Below are 14,281 nucleotides of genomic sequence, written 5' to 3' on the forward strand. Positions count from 1 at the left end.
ACTTCTAAGAACTGAATGGAAAAGAAAATTGTAATGTTCAGATAAGTCCCACTGAAATTTGTACTCAGATCCCTGTTTTCAGAGTCCAGAGTGCTAACCACGACACCATCCACCCTCCCGTACCAGGGTGAGCTTTCCATTTTGACAGAAGAGATTTGCCTCAGGGGGCAACTTATCTTTCATTGAAAAATATTATCTCACATAAAAACCACTGTTCAACAGAGTTATAACGTTATTTGAGTCTTTTGGGCAACATCCTTCCCCAACATAGTTCAATATGCAAAAGTTTACCAGAATAGGAAAGCAATCCAATTCAGTTTCTCTTTGACAGTAGAATATTAAAAACTTTGACATTTCCACATTGCTGCAGCAGTTTGCACTCCTTTCACATGGGAGGTTCCATGGTGTAATGGTTAGCACTTTGGACTTTGAATCCAATGATCCGAGTTCAAATCTCGGTGGGACCATTTTATGACTCTTGACCAAATCATTTTCTTTCAAGTGTATTCATTAATATCACATATCTAATACCGGTAGGGTGAAAAATTAATTTATTGATTATACTCTAAAAGTTTACTAGATGTGAGCAAATAATAGAATTTTTACAATACCTGGAAACTAAATGGCTCAAAATAATGAGAGATTTTACAAACTCACTCTGGTTTCTCAAACTCATCACAGGGCCCTGATGCACGACATTACTTTTTAAAATCTTACTGTTATTGATAAGGGGAACAAGGAACTTTTTAATTGCAAAGCACTCATTAAAACAAAACTTGAGGAGTCAAACTTTGTATTACGGGGCCCGAAGATGTGCAGTTTGAATAATAATCTTGAAATTCAGACGTACAAAGATTTTACACACTGATTTTCAACAGTAAATCCACAACCAATAAAGTTGAATCTTTTAAAAGACATGTCAAAGGTGTGAATCTGAAATTCACTTTCAAAGAAATTCACAATGAAATGCACTGTGTAAGTCCAGCATGTTGTCAGCTAAGAAATCAGCAAAAATGAACTGTCTCATTACTGGCCATATAGATGAGAAAGGAAAATAAACTCATGTTTACAATGTGGATGTGAAAGAACAGTTTCTAGGTTCAGCTTCAATATTTATGTTTATGAATAATTGATATGTTCATATTGTCTAACAGCTATCTAGATGGATAAAGCTATGTATGCATCTATACATACTTATGCGTTCATACGCATCAGTATAAAACATTGATATTAGGTTTTTTCTAGACCAAATTCTAAAAAATGAGTTAAACAGTGAATCTCATAATTGTAGTAGGTCCCACCGAGATTTGAACTCGGATCGCTGGATTCAGAGTCCAGAGTGCTAACCATTACACCATGGAACCCTCTCACACAAGAGTGCCTTTTCCATTGAGACAAAAGAGAGCGCATCAGTGATGTCCTTCTCTTATATTGATAAAAAGATATCTCATTTGAATGGTCATAGTGGATAGAGATTTAATGTGATTTGATTCTTTTCAGCTATATTCTCTATAAAAGTGTTAAATATTCAAATGTTTATCTGAATATAAAAGTTATATCACAATGTTCATCTTTGCCTGTAGCATAATAAAACAGTCTACATTTCCAGACTACTGAAGCAATGTCTCTGTCTCCTGCATGGGTGGCTCGATAGAGCAATGGTTGGCAATTTGGACTTTGCATCCAATGATCCGATTTGAAACCTTGGAGGGACTTTTTTTATTACTCTTGAGCTTTTCCATTTCTTCATCTTTGTTCATTGATAGCTCAAATCCAACACCAGTAGGTTGAAAGAGTCAATTATTGAATGCTTTCAAAATGTCCATCAGCTTGAACAAGTTACATCAATACAAACTTTACAATACTTTGACATCAAATTTCTTCACAAAGTAGTTAGCCATTATAAAATCATATCCTGATTTTCTCAAACGCATTTCAGACGGGTGATTCACAGCATCACTTTTTTAAGCTTTCCCGCTATTGATAAGGCGAAAATAGCACATTTTGAATGAGAAGTTTTCTTCAATCAAACATAGAGGAACCCAAATGATGATCTCATTCAGCTAGTAAAAATGTTGTTTTATATTAGTATGGAAATCGTGAAAAGAAAATGTTTTTCATGCTGATTTACAACAGTTGATCTCCAATCGTAAAATATAAGCTTTTGGTCGGAGGCATGACAGGTACTGATCAAATTCTCATTTTTGAACTTTATTCACAAATCATATGATATGCTTTGTATACATCAACTGTATTGTTGGATCAATAATGAGTAAAAAGTGACTATCTCAATTTCAGGACATATAAAAGAGAAAGAAGTAGAAACTCATGTTTCAAATGCTGAGAGGCAACAACTGTTCATGATTTTCACCTCCACTAATTATATATATTTTTATAATCTATATGTTTATATGTTCCTATAAATATACAGAGACATATAGCTATATATACAGAGATACATATGTACAGGTTGATTTTTACATGTTTATAAGTAAATGTGATGTTGTTCCAAATAAAACTTCTAAGAACTGAATGGAAAAGAAAATTGTAATGTTCAGATAAGTCCCACTGAAATTTGTACTCAGATCCCTGTTTTCAGAGTCCAGAGTGCTAACCACGACACCATCCACCCTCCCGTACCAGGGTGAGCTTTCCATTTTGACAGAAGAGATTTGCCTCAGGGGGCAACTTATCTTTCATTGAAAAATATTATCTCACATAAAAACCACTGTTCAACAGAGTTATAACGTTATTTGAGTCTTTTGGGCAACATCCTTCCCCAACATAGTTCAATATGCAAAAGTTTACCAGAATAGGAAAGCAATCCAATTCAGTTTCTCTTTGACAGTAGAATATTAAAAACTTTGACATTTCCACATTGCTGCAGCAGTTTGCACTCCTTTCACATGGGAGGTTCCATGGTGTAATGGTTAGCACTTTGGACTTTGAATCCAATGATCCGAGTTCAAATCTCGGTGGGACCATTTTATGACTCTTGACCAAATCATTTTCTTTCAAGTGTATTCATTAATATCACATATCTAATACCGGTAGGGTGAAAAATTAATTTATTGATTATACTCTAAAAGTTTACTAGATGTGAGCAAATAATAGAATTTTTACAATACCTGGAAACTAAATGGCTCAAAATAATGAGAGATTTTACAAACTCACTCTGGTTTCTCAAACTCATCACAGGGCCCTGATGCACGACATTACTTTTTAAAATCTTACTGTTATTGATAAGGGGAACAAGGAACTTTTTAATTGCAAAGCACTCATTAAAACAAAACTTGAGGAGTCAAACTTTGTATTACGGGGCCCGAAGATGTGCAGTTTGAATAATAATCTTGAAATTCAGACGTACAAAGATTTTACACACTGATTTTCAACAGTAAATCCACAACCAATAAAGTTGAATCTTTTAAAAGACATGTCAAAGGTGTGAATCTGAAATTCACTTTCAAAGAAATTCACAATGAAATGCACTGTGTAAGTCCAGCATGTTGTCAGCTAAGAAATCAGCAAAAATGAACTGTCTCATTACTGGCCATATAGATGAGAAAGGAAAATAAACTCATGTTTACAATGTGGATGTGAAAGAACAGTTTCTAGGTTCAGCTTCAATATTTATGTTTATGAATAATTGATATGTTCATATTGTCTAACAGCTATCTAGATGGATAAAGCTATGTATGCATCTATACATACTTATGCGTTCATACGCATCAGTATAAAACATTGATATTAGGTTTTTTCTAGACCAAATTCTAAAAAATGAGTTAAACAGTGAATCTCATAATTGTAGTAGGTCCCACTGAGATTTGAACTCGGATCGCTGGATTCAGAGTCCAGAGTGCTAACCATTACACCATGGAACCCTCTCACACAAGAGTGCCTTTTCCATTGAGACAAAAGAGAGCGCATCAGTGATGTCCTTCTCTTATATTGATAAAAAGATATCTCATTTGAATGGTCATAGTGGATAGAGATTTAATGTGATTTGATTCTTTTCAGCTATATTCTCTATAAAAGTGTTAAATATTCAAATGTTTATCTGAATATAAAAGTTATATCACAATGTTCATCTTTGCCTGTAGCATAATAAAACAGTCTACATTTCCAGACTACTGAAGCAATGTCTCTGTCTCCTGCATGGGTGGCTCGATAGAGCAATGGTTGGCAATTTGGACTTTGCATCCAATGATCCGATTTGAAACCTTGGAGGGACTTTTTTTATTACTCTTGAGCTTTTCCATTTCTTCATCTTTGTTCATTGATAGCTCAAATCCAACACCAGTAGGTTGAAAGAGTCAATTATTGAATGCTTTCAAAATGTCCATCAGCTTGAACAAGTTACATCAATACAAACTTTACAATACTTTGACATCAAATTTCTTCACAAAGTAGTTAGCCATTATAAAATCATATCCTGATTTTCTCAAACGCATTTCAGACGGGTGATTCACAGCATCACTTTTTTAAGCTTTCCCGCTATTGATAAGGCGAAAATAGCACATTTTGAATGAGAAGTTTTCTTCAATCAAACATAGAGGAACCCAAATGATGATCTCATTCAGCTAGTAAAAATGTTGTTTTATATTAGTATGGAAATCGTGAAAAGAAAATGTTTTTCATGCTGATTTACAACAGTTGATCTCCAATCGTAAAATATAAGCTTTTGGTCGGAGGCATGACAGGTACTGATCAAATTCTCATTTTTGAACTTTATTCACAAATCATATGATATGCTTTGTATACATCAACTGTATTGTTGGATCAATAATGAGTAAAAAGTGACTATCTCAATTTCAGGACATATAAAAGAGAAAGAAGTAGAAACTCATGTTTCAAATGCTGAGAGGCAACAACTGTTCATGATTTTCACCTCCACTAATTATATATATTTTTATAATCTATATGTTTATATGTTCCTATAAATATACAGAGACATATAGCTATATATACAGAGATACATATGTACAGGTTGATTTTTACATGTTTATAAGTAAATGTGATGTTGTTCCAAATAAAACTTCTAAGAACTGAATGGAAAAGAAAATTGTAATGTTCAGATAAGTCCCACTGAAATTTGTACTCAGATCCCTGTTTTCAGAGTCCAGAGTGCTAACCACGACACCATCCACCCTCCCGTACCAGGGTGAGCTTTCCATTTTGACAGAAGAGATTTGCCTCAGGGGGCAACTTATCTTTCATTGAAAAATATTATCTCACATAAAAACCACTGTTCAACAGAGTTATAACGTTATTTGAGTCTTTTGGGCAACATCCTTCCCCAACATAGTTCAATATGCAAAAGTTTACCAGAATAGGAAAGCAATCCAATTCAGTTTCTCTTTGACAGTAGAATATTAAAAACTTTGACATTTCCACATTGCTGCAGCAGTTTGCACTCCTTTCACATGGGAGGTTCCATGGTGTAATGGTTAGCACTTTGGACTTTGAATCCAATGATCCGAGTTCAAATCTCGGTGGGACCATTTTATGACTCTTGACCAAATCATTTTCTTTCAAGTGTATTCATTAATATCAAATATCTAATACCGGTAGGGTGAAAAATTAATTTATTGATTATACTCTAAAAGTTTACTAGATGTGAGCAAATAATAGAATTTTTACAATACCTGGAAACTAAATGGCTCAAAATAATGAGAGATTTTACAAACTCACTCTGGTTTCTCAAACTCATCACAGGGCCCTGATGCACGACATTACTTTTTAAAATCTTACTGTTATTGATAAGGGGAACAAGGAACTTTTTAATTGCAAAGCACTCATTAAAACAAAACTTGAGGAGTCAAACTTTGTATTACGGGGCCCGAAGATGTGCAGTTTGAATAATAATCTTGAAATTCAGACGTACAAAGATTTTACACACTGATTTTCAACAGTAAATCCACAACCAATAAAGTTGAATCTTTTAAAAGACATGTCAAAGGTGTGAATCTGAAATTCACTTTCAAAGAAATTCACAATGAAATGCACTGTGTAAGTCCAGCATGTTGTCAGCTAAGAAATCAGCAAAAATGAACTGTCTCATTACTGGCCATATAGATGAGAAAGGAAAATAAACTCATGTTTACAATGTGGATGTGAAAGAACAGTTTCTAGGTTCAGCTTCAATATTTATGTTTATGAATAATTGATATGTTCATATTGTCTAACAGCTATCTAGATGGATAAAGCTATGTATGCATCTATACATACTTATGCGTTCATACGCATCAGTATAAAACATTGATATTAGGTTTTTTCTAGACCAAATTCTAAAAAATGAGTTAAACAGTGAATCTCATAATTGTAGTAGGTCCCACTGAGATTTGAACTCGGATCGCTGGATTCAGAGTCCAGAGTGCTAACCATTACACCATGGAACCCTCTCACACAAGAGTGCCTTTTCCATTGAGACAAAAGAGAGCGCATCAGTGATGTCCTTCTCTTATATTGATAAAAAGATATCTCATTTGAATGGTCATAGTGGATAGAGATTTAATGTGATTTGATTCTTTTCAGCTATATTCTCTATAAAAGTGTTAAATATTCAAATGTTTATCTGAATATAAAAGTTATATCACAATGTTCATCTTTGCCTGTAGCATAATAAAACAGTCTACATTTCCAGACTACTGAAGCAATGTCTCTGTCTCCTGCATGGGTGGCTCGATAGAGCAATGGTTGGCAATTTGGACTTTGCATCCAATGATCCGATTTGAAACCTTGGAGGGACTTTTTTTATTACTCTTGAGCTTTTCCATTTCTTCATCTTTGTTCATTGATAGCTCAAATCCAACACCAGTAGGTTGAAAGAGTCAATTATTGAATGCTTTCAAAATGTCCATCAGCTTGAACAAGTTACATCAATACAAACTTTACAATACTTTGACATCAAATTTCTTCACAAAGTAGTTAGCCATTATAAAATCATATCCTGATTTTCTCAAACGCATTTCAGACGGGTGATTCACAGCATCACTTTTTTAAGCTTTCCCGCTATTGATAAGGCGAAAATAGCACATTTTGAATGAGAAGTTTTCTTCAATCAAACATAGAGGAACCCAAATGATGATCTCATTCAGCTAGTAAAAATGTTGTTTTATATTAGTATGGAAATCGTGAAAAGAAAATGTTTTTCATGCTGATTTACAACAGTTGATCTCCAATCGTAAAATATAAGCTTTTGGTCGGAGGCATGACAGGTACTGATCAAATTCTCATTTTTGAACTTTATTCACAAATCATATGATATGCTTTGTATACATCAACTGTATTGTTGGATCAATAATGAGTAAAAAGTGACTATCTCAATTTCAGGACATATAAAAGAGAAAGAAGTAGAAACTCATGTTTCAAATGCTGAGAGGCAACAACTGTTCATGATTTTCACCTCCACTAATTATATATATTTTTATAATCTATATGTTTATATGTTCCTATAAATATACAGAGACATATAGCTATATATACAGAGATACATATGTACAGGTTGATTTTTACATGTTTATAAGTAAATGTGATGTTGTTCCAAATAAAACTTCTAAGAACTGAATGGAAAAGAAAATTGTAATGTTCAGATAAGTCCCACTGAAATTTGTACTCAGATCCCTGTTTTCAGAGTCCAGAGTGCTAACCACGACACCATCCACCCTCCCGTACCAGGGTGAGCTTTCCATTTTGACAGAAGAGATTTGCCTCAGGGGGCAACTTATCTTTCATTGAAAAATATTATCTCACATAAAAACCACTGTTCAACAGAGTTATAACGTTATTTGAGTCTTTTGGGCAACATCCTTCCCCAACATAGTTCAATATGCAAAAGTTTACCAGAATAGGAAAGCAATCCAATTCAGTTTCTCTTTGACAGTAGAATATTAAAAACTTTGACATTTCCACATTGCTGCAGCAGTTTGCACTCCTTTCACATGGGAGGTTCCATGGTGTAATGGTTAGCACTTTGGACTTTGAATCCAATGATCCGAGTTCAAATCTCGGTGGGACCATTTTATGACTCTTGACCAAATCATTTTCTTTCAAGTGTATTCATTAATATCACATATCTAATACCGGTAGGGTGAAAAATTAATTTATTGATTATACTCTAAAAGTTTACTAGATGTGAGCAAATAATAGAATTTTTACAATACCTGGAAACTAAATGGCTCAAAATAATGAGAGATTTTACAAACTCACTCTGGTTTCTCAAACTCATCACAGGGCCCTGATGCACGACATTACTTTTTAAAATCTTACTGTTATTGATAAGGGGAACAAGGAACTTTTTAATTGCAAAGCACTCATTAAAACAAAACTTGAGGAGTCAAACTTTGTATTACGGGGCCCGAAGATGTGCAGTTTGAATAATAATCTTGAAATTCAGACGTACAAAGATTTTACACACTGATTTTCAACAGTAAATCCACAACCAATAAAGTTGAATCTTTTAAAAGACATGTCAAAGGTGTGAATCTGAAATTCACTTTCAAAGAAATTCACAATGAAATGCACTGTGTAAGTCCAGCATGTTGTCAGCTAAGAAATCAGCAAAAATGAACTGTCTCATTACTGGCCATATAGATGAGAAAGGAAAATAAACTCATGTTTACAATGTGGATGTGAAAGAACAGTTTCTAGGTTCAGCTTCAATATTTATGTTTATGAATAATTGATATGTTCATATTGTCTAACAGCTATCTAGATGGATAAAGCTATGTATGCATCTATACATACTTATGCGTTCATACGCATCAGTATAAAACATTGATATTAGGTTTTTTCTAGACCAAATTCTAAAAAATGAGTTAAACAGTGAATCTCATAATTGTAGTAGGTCCCACCGAGATTTGAACTCGGATCGCTGGATTCAGAGTCCAGAGTGCTAACCATTACACCATGGAACCCTCTCACACAAGAGTGCCTTTTCCATTGAGACAAAAGAGAGCGCATCAGTGATGTCCTTCTCTTATATTGATAAAAAGATATCTCATTTGAATGGTCATAGTGGATAGAGATTTAATGTGATTTGATTCTTTTCAGCTATATTCTCTATAAAAGTGTTAAATATTCAAATGTTTATCTGAATATAAAAGTTATATCACAATGTTCATCTTTGCCTGTAGCATAATAAAACAGTCTACATTTCCAGACTACTGAAGCAATGTCTCTGTCTCCTGCATGGGTGGCTCGATAGAGCAATGGTTGGCAATTTGGACTTTGCATCCAATGATCCGATTTGAAACCTTGGAGGGACTTTTTTTATTACTCTTGAGCTTTTCCATTTCTTCATCTTTGTTCATTGATAGCTCAAATCCAACACCAGTAGGTTGAAAGAGTCAATTATTGAATGCTTTCAAAATGTCCATCAGCTTGAACAAGTTACATCAATACAAACTTTACAATACTTTGACATCAAATTTCTTCACAAAGTAGTTAGCCATTATAAAATCATATCCTGATTTTCTCAAACGCATTTCAGACGGGTGATTCACAGCATCACTTTTTTAAGCTTTCCCGCTATTGATAAGGCGAAAATAGCACATTTTGAATGAGAAGTTTTCTTCAATCAAACATAGAGGAACCCAAATGATGATCTCATTCAGCTAGTAAAAATGTTGTTTTATATTAGTATGGAAATCGTGAAAAGAAAATGTTTTTCATGCTGATTTACAACAGTTGATCTCCAATCGTAAAATATAAGCTTTTGGTCGGAGGCATGACAGGTACTGATCAAATTCTCATTTTTGAACTTCATTCACAAATCATATGATATGCTTTGTATACATCAACTGTATTGTTGGATCAATAATGAGTAAAAAGTGACTATCTCAATTTCAGGACATATAAAAGAGAAAGAAGTAGAAACTCATGTTTCAAATGCTGAGAGGCAACAACTGTTCATGATTTTCACCTCCACTAATTATATATATTTTTATAATCTATATGTTTATATGTTCCTATAAATATACAGAGACATATAGCTATACATACAGAGATACATATGTACAGGTTGATTTTTACATGTTTATAAGTAAATGTGATGTTGTTCCAAATAAAACTTCTAAGAACTGAATGGAAAAGAAAATTGTAATGTTCAGATAAGTCCCACTGAAATTTGTACTCAGATCCCTGTTTTCAGAGTCCAGAGTGCTAACCACGACACCATCCACCGTCCCGTACCAGGGTGAGCTTTCCATTTTGACAGAAGAGATTTGCCTCAGGGGGCAACTTATCTTTCATTGAAAAATATTATCTCACATAAAAACCACTGTTCAACAGAGTTATAACGTTATTTGAGTCTTTTGGGCAACATCCTTCCCCAACATAGTTCAATATGCAAAAGTTTACCAGAATAGGAAAGCAATCCAATTCAGTTTCTCTTTGACAGTAGAATATTAAAAACTTTGACATTTCCACATTGCTGCAGCAGTTTGCACTCCTTTCACATGGGAGGTTCCATGGTGTAATGGTTAGCACTTTGGACTTTGAATCCAATGATCCGAGTTCAAATCTCGGTGGGACCATTTTATGACTCTTGACCAAATCATTTTCTTTCAAGTGTATTCATTAATATCACATATCAAATACCGGTAGGGTGAAAAATTAATTTATTGATTATACTCTAAAAGTTTACTAGATGTGAGCAAATAATAGAATTTTTACAATACCTGGAAACTAAATGGCTCAAAATAATGAGAGATTTTACAAACTCACTCTGGTTTCTCAAACTCATCACAGGGCCCTGATGCACGACATTACTTTTTAAAATCTTACTGTTATTGATAAGGGGAACAAGGAACTTTTTAATTGCAAAGCACTCATTAAAACAAAACTTGAGGAGTCAAACTTTGTATTACGGGGCCCGAAGATGTGCAGTTTGAATAATAATCTTGAAATTCAGACGTACAAAGATTTTACACACTGATTTTCAACAGTAAATCCACAACCAATAAAGTTGAATCTTTTAAAAGACATGTCAAAGGTGTGAATCTGAAATTCACTTTCAAAGAAATTCACAATGAAATGCACTGTGTAAGTCCAGCATGTTGTCAGCTAAGAAATCAGCAAAAATGAACTGTCTCATTACTGGCCATATAGCTGAGAAAGGAAAATAAACTCATGTTTACAATGTGGATGTGAAAGAACAGTTTCTAGGTTCAGCTTCAATATTTATGTTTATGAATAATTGATATGTTCATATTGTCTAACAGCTATCTAGATGGATAAAGCTATGTATGCATCTATACATACTTATGCGTTCATACGCATCAGTATAAAACATTGATATTAGGTTTTTTCTAGACCAAATTCTAAAAAATGAGTTAAATAGTGAATCTCATAATTGTAGTAGGTCCCACCGAGATTTGAACTCGGATCGCTGGATTCAGAGTCCAGAGTGCTAACCATTACACCATGGAACCCTCTCACACAAGAGTGCCTTTTCCATTGAGACAAAAGAGAGCGCATCAGTGATGTCCTTCTCTTATATTGATAAAAAGATATCTCATTTGAATGGTCATAGTGGATAGAGATTTAATGTGATTTGATTCTTTTCAGCTATATTCTCTATAAAAGTGTTAAATATTCAAATGTTTATCTGAATATAAAAGTTATATCACAATGTTCATCTTTGCCTGTAGCATAATAAAACAGTCTACATTTCCAGACTACTGAAGCAATGTCTCTGTCTCCTGCATGGGTGGCTCGATAGAGCAATGGTTGGCAATTTGGACTTTGCATCCAATGATCCGATTTGAAACCTTGGAGGGACTTTTTTTATTACTCTTGAGCTTTTCCATTTCTTCATCTTTGTTCATTGATAGCTCAAATCCAACACCAGTAGGTTGAAAGAGTCAATTATTGAATGCTTTCAAAATGTCCATCAGCTTGAACAAGTTACATCAATACAAACTTTACAATACTTTGACATCAAATTTCTTCACAAAGTAGTTAGCCATTATAAAATCATATCCTGATTTTCTCAAACGCATTTCAGACGGGTGATTCACAGCATCACTTTTTTAAGCTTTCCCGCTATTGATAAGGCGAAAATAGCACATTTTGAATGAGAAGTTTTCTTCAATCAAACATAGAGGAACCCAAATGATGATCTCATTCAGCTAGTAAAAATGTTGTTTTATATTAGTATGGAAATCGTGAAAAGAAAATGTTTTTCATGCTGATTTACAACAGTTGATCTCCAATCGTAAAATATAAGCTTTTGGTCGGAGGCATGACAGGTACTGATCAAATTCTCATTTTTGAACTTTATTCACAAATCATATGATATGCTTTGTATACATCAACTGTATTGTTGGATCAATAATGAGTAAAAAGTGACTATCTCAATTTCAGGACATATAAAAGAGAAAGAAGTAGAAACTCATGTTTCAAATGCTGAGAGGCAACAACTGTTCATGATTTTCACCTCCACTAATTATATATATTTTTATAATCTATATGTTTATATGTTCCTATAAATATACAGAGACATATAGCTATATATACAGAGATACATATGTACAGGTTGATTTTTACATGTTTATAAGTAAATGTGATGTTGTTCCAAATAAAACTTCTAAGAACTGAATGGAAAAGAAAATTGTAATGTTCAGATAAGTCCCACTGAAATTTGTACTCAGATCCCTGTTTTCAGAGTCCAGAGTGCTAACCACGACACCATCCACCCTCCCGTACCAGGGTGAGCTTTCCATTTTGACAGAAGAGATTTGCCTCAGGGGGCAACTTATCTTTCATTGAAAAATATTATCTCACATAAAAACCACTGTTCAACAGAGTTATAACGTTATTTGAGTCTTTTGGGCAACATCCTTCCCCAACATAGTTCAATATGCAAAAGTTTACCAGAATAGGAAAGCAATCCAATTCAGTTTCTCTTTGACAGTAGAATATTAAAAACTTTGACATTTCCACATTGCTGCAGCAGTTTGCACTCCTTTCACATGGGAGGTTCCATGGTGTAATGGTTAGCACTTTGGACTTTGAATCCAATGATCCGAGTTCAAATCTCGGTGGGACCATTTTATGACTCTTGACCAAATCATTTTCTTTCAAGTGTATTCATTAATATCACATATCTAATACCGGTAGGGTGAAAAATTAATTTATTGATTATACTCTAAAAGTTTACTAGATGTGAGCAAATAATAGAATTTTTACAATACCTGGAAACTAAATGGCTCAAAATAATGAGAGATTTTACAAACTCACTCTGGTTTCTCAAACTCATCACAGGGCCCTGATGCACGACATTACTTTTTAAAATCTTACTGTTATTGATAAGGGGAACAAGGAACTTTTTAATTGCAAAGCACTCATTAAAACAAAACTTGAGGAGTCAAACTTTGTATTACGGGGCCCGAAGATGTGCAGTTTGAATAATAATCTTGAAATTCAGACGTACAAAGATTTTACACACTGATTTTCAACAGTAAATCCACAACCAATAAAGTTGAATCTTTTAAAAGACATGTCAAAGGTGTGAATCTGAAATTCAATTTCAAAGAAATTCACAATGAAATGCACTGTGTAAGTCCAGCATGTTGTCAGCTAAGAAATCAGCAAAAATGAACTGTCTCATTACTGGCCATATAGATGAGAAAGGAAAATAAACTCATGTTTACAATGTGGATGTGAAAGAACAGTTTCTAGGTTCAGCTTCAATATTTATGTTTATGAATAATTGATATGTTCATATTGTCTAACAGCTATCTAGATGGATAAAGCTATGTATGCATCTATACATACTTATGCGTTCATACGCATCAGTATAAAACATTGATATTAGGTTTTTTCTAGACCAAATTCTAAAAAATGAGTTAAACAGTGAATCTCATAATTGTAGTAGGTCCCACCGAGATTTGAACTCGGATCGCTGGATTCAGAGTCCAGAGTGCTAACCATTACACCATGGAACCCTCTCACACAAGAGTGCCTTTTCCATTGAGACAAAAGAGAGCGCATCAGTGATGTCCTTCTCTTATATTGATAAAAAGATATCTCATTTGAATGGTCATAGTGGATAGAGATTTAATGTGATTTGATTCTTTTCAGCTATATTCTCTATAAAAGTGTTAAATATTCAAATGTTTATCTGAATATAAAAGTTATATCACAATGTTCATCTTTGCCTGTAGCATAATAAAACAGTCTACATTTCCAGACTACTGAAGCAATGTCTCTGTCTCCTGCATGGGTGGCTCGATAGAGCAATGGTTGGCAATTTGGACTTTGCATCCAATGATCCGAT

The 14,281-nt window shown here is 33.9% G+C and overlaps 10 non-coding genes across 10 annotated transcripts; 6 read left to right on the top strand and 4 right to left on the bottom strand.

The window, feature by feature from the left end:
* The first annotated feature begins 395 nt into the window (after window positions 1–395).
* Window positions 396–467, top strand: TRNAQ-UUG (transfer RNA glutamine (anticodon UUG)). Its single transcript has one exon. It is a non-coding gene; the product is annotated as a tRNA-Gln (tRNA).
* Window positions 468–1,292: 825 nt separating this feature from the next.
* Window positions 1,293–1,364, bottom strand: TRNAQ-CUG (transfer RNA glutamine (anticodon CUG)). The gene has a single exon. It is a non-coding gene; the product is annotated as a tRNA-Gln (tRNA).
* Window positions 1,365–2,912: 1,548 nt separating this feature from the next.
* TRNAQ-UUG (transfer RNA glutamine (anticodon UUG)) lies at window positions 2,913–2,984 on the top strand. Its single transcript has one exon. It is a non-coding gene; the product is annotated as a tRNA-Gln (tRNA).
* A 2,445-nt stretch (window positions 2,985–5,429) lies between these two features.
* Window positions 5,430–5,501, top strand: TRNAQ-UUG (transfer RNA glutamine (anticodon UUG)). The gene has a single exon. It is a non-coding gene; the product is annotated as a tRNA-Gln (tRNA).
* Window positions 5,502–7,946: 2,445 nt separating this feature from the next.
* Window positions 7,947–8,018, top strand: TRNAQ-UUG (transfer RNA glutamine (anticodon UUG)). The gene has a single exon. It is a non-coding gene; the product is annotated as a tRNA-Gln (tRNA).
* An 825-nt stretch (window positions 8,019–8,843) lies between these two features.
* Window positions 8,844–8,915, bottom strand: TRNAQ-CUG (transfer RNA glutamine (anticodon CUG)). Its single transcript has one exon. It is a non-coding gene; the product is annotated as a tRNA-Gln (tRNA).
* A 1,548-nt stretch (window positions 8,916–10,463) lies between these two features.
* Window positions 10,464–10,535, top strand: TRNAQ-UUG (transfer RNA glutamine (anticodon UUG)). The gene has a single exon. It is a non-coding gene; the product is annotated as a tRNA-Gln (tRNA).
* An 825-nt stretch (window positions 10,536–11,360) lies between these two features.
* Window positions 11,361–11,432, bottom strand: TRNAQ-CUG (transfer RNA glutamine (anticodon CUG)). Its single transcript has one exon. It is a non-coding gene; the product is annotated as a tRNA-Gln (tRNA).
* A 1,548-nt stretch (window positions 11,433–12,980) lies between these two features.
* TRNAQ-UUG (transfer RNA glutamine (anticodon UUG)) lies at window positions 12,981–13,052 on the top strand. The gene has a single exon. It is a non-coding gene; the product is annotated as a tRNA-Gln (tRNA).
* Window positions 13,053–13,877: 825 nt separating this feature from the next.
* Window positions 13,878–13,949, bottom strand: TRNAQ-CUG (transfer RNA glutamine (anticodon CUG)). The gene has a single exon. It is a non-coding gene; the product is annotated as a tRNA-Gln (tRNA).
* Between the last annotated feature and the right edge of the window lie 332 nt (window positions 13,950–14,281).

This window comes from Triturus cristatus, chromosome 5_2, assembly GCF_964204655.1.
Source record: "Triturus cristatus chromosome 5_2, aTriCri1.1, whole genome shotgun sequence".
NCBI classification, from domain to species: domain Eukaryota; kingdom Metazoa; phylum Chordata; class Amphibia; order Caudata; family Salamandridae; genus Triturus; species Triturus cristatus.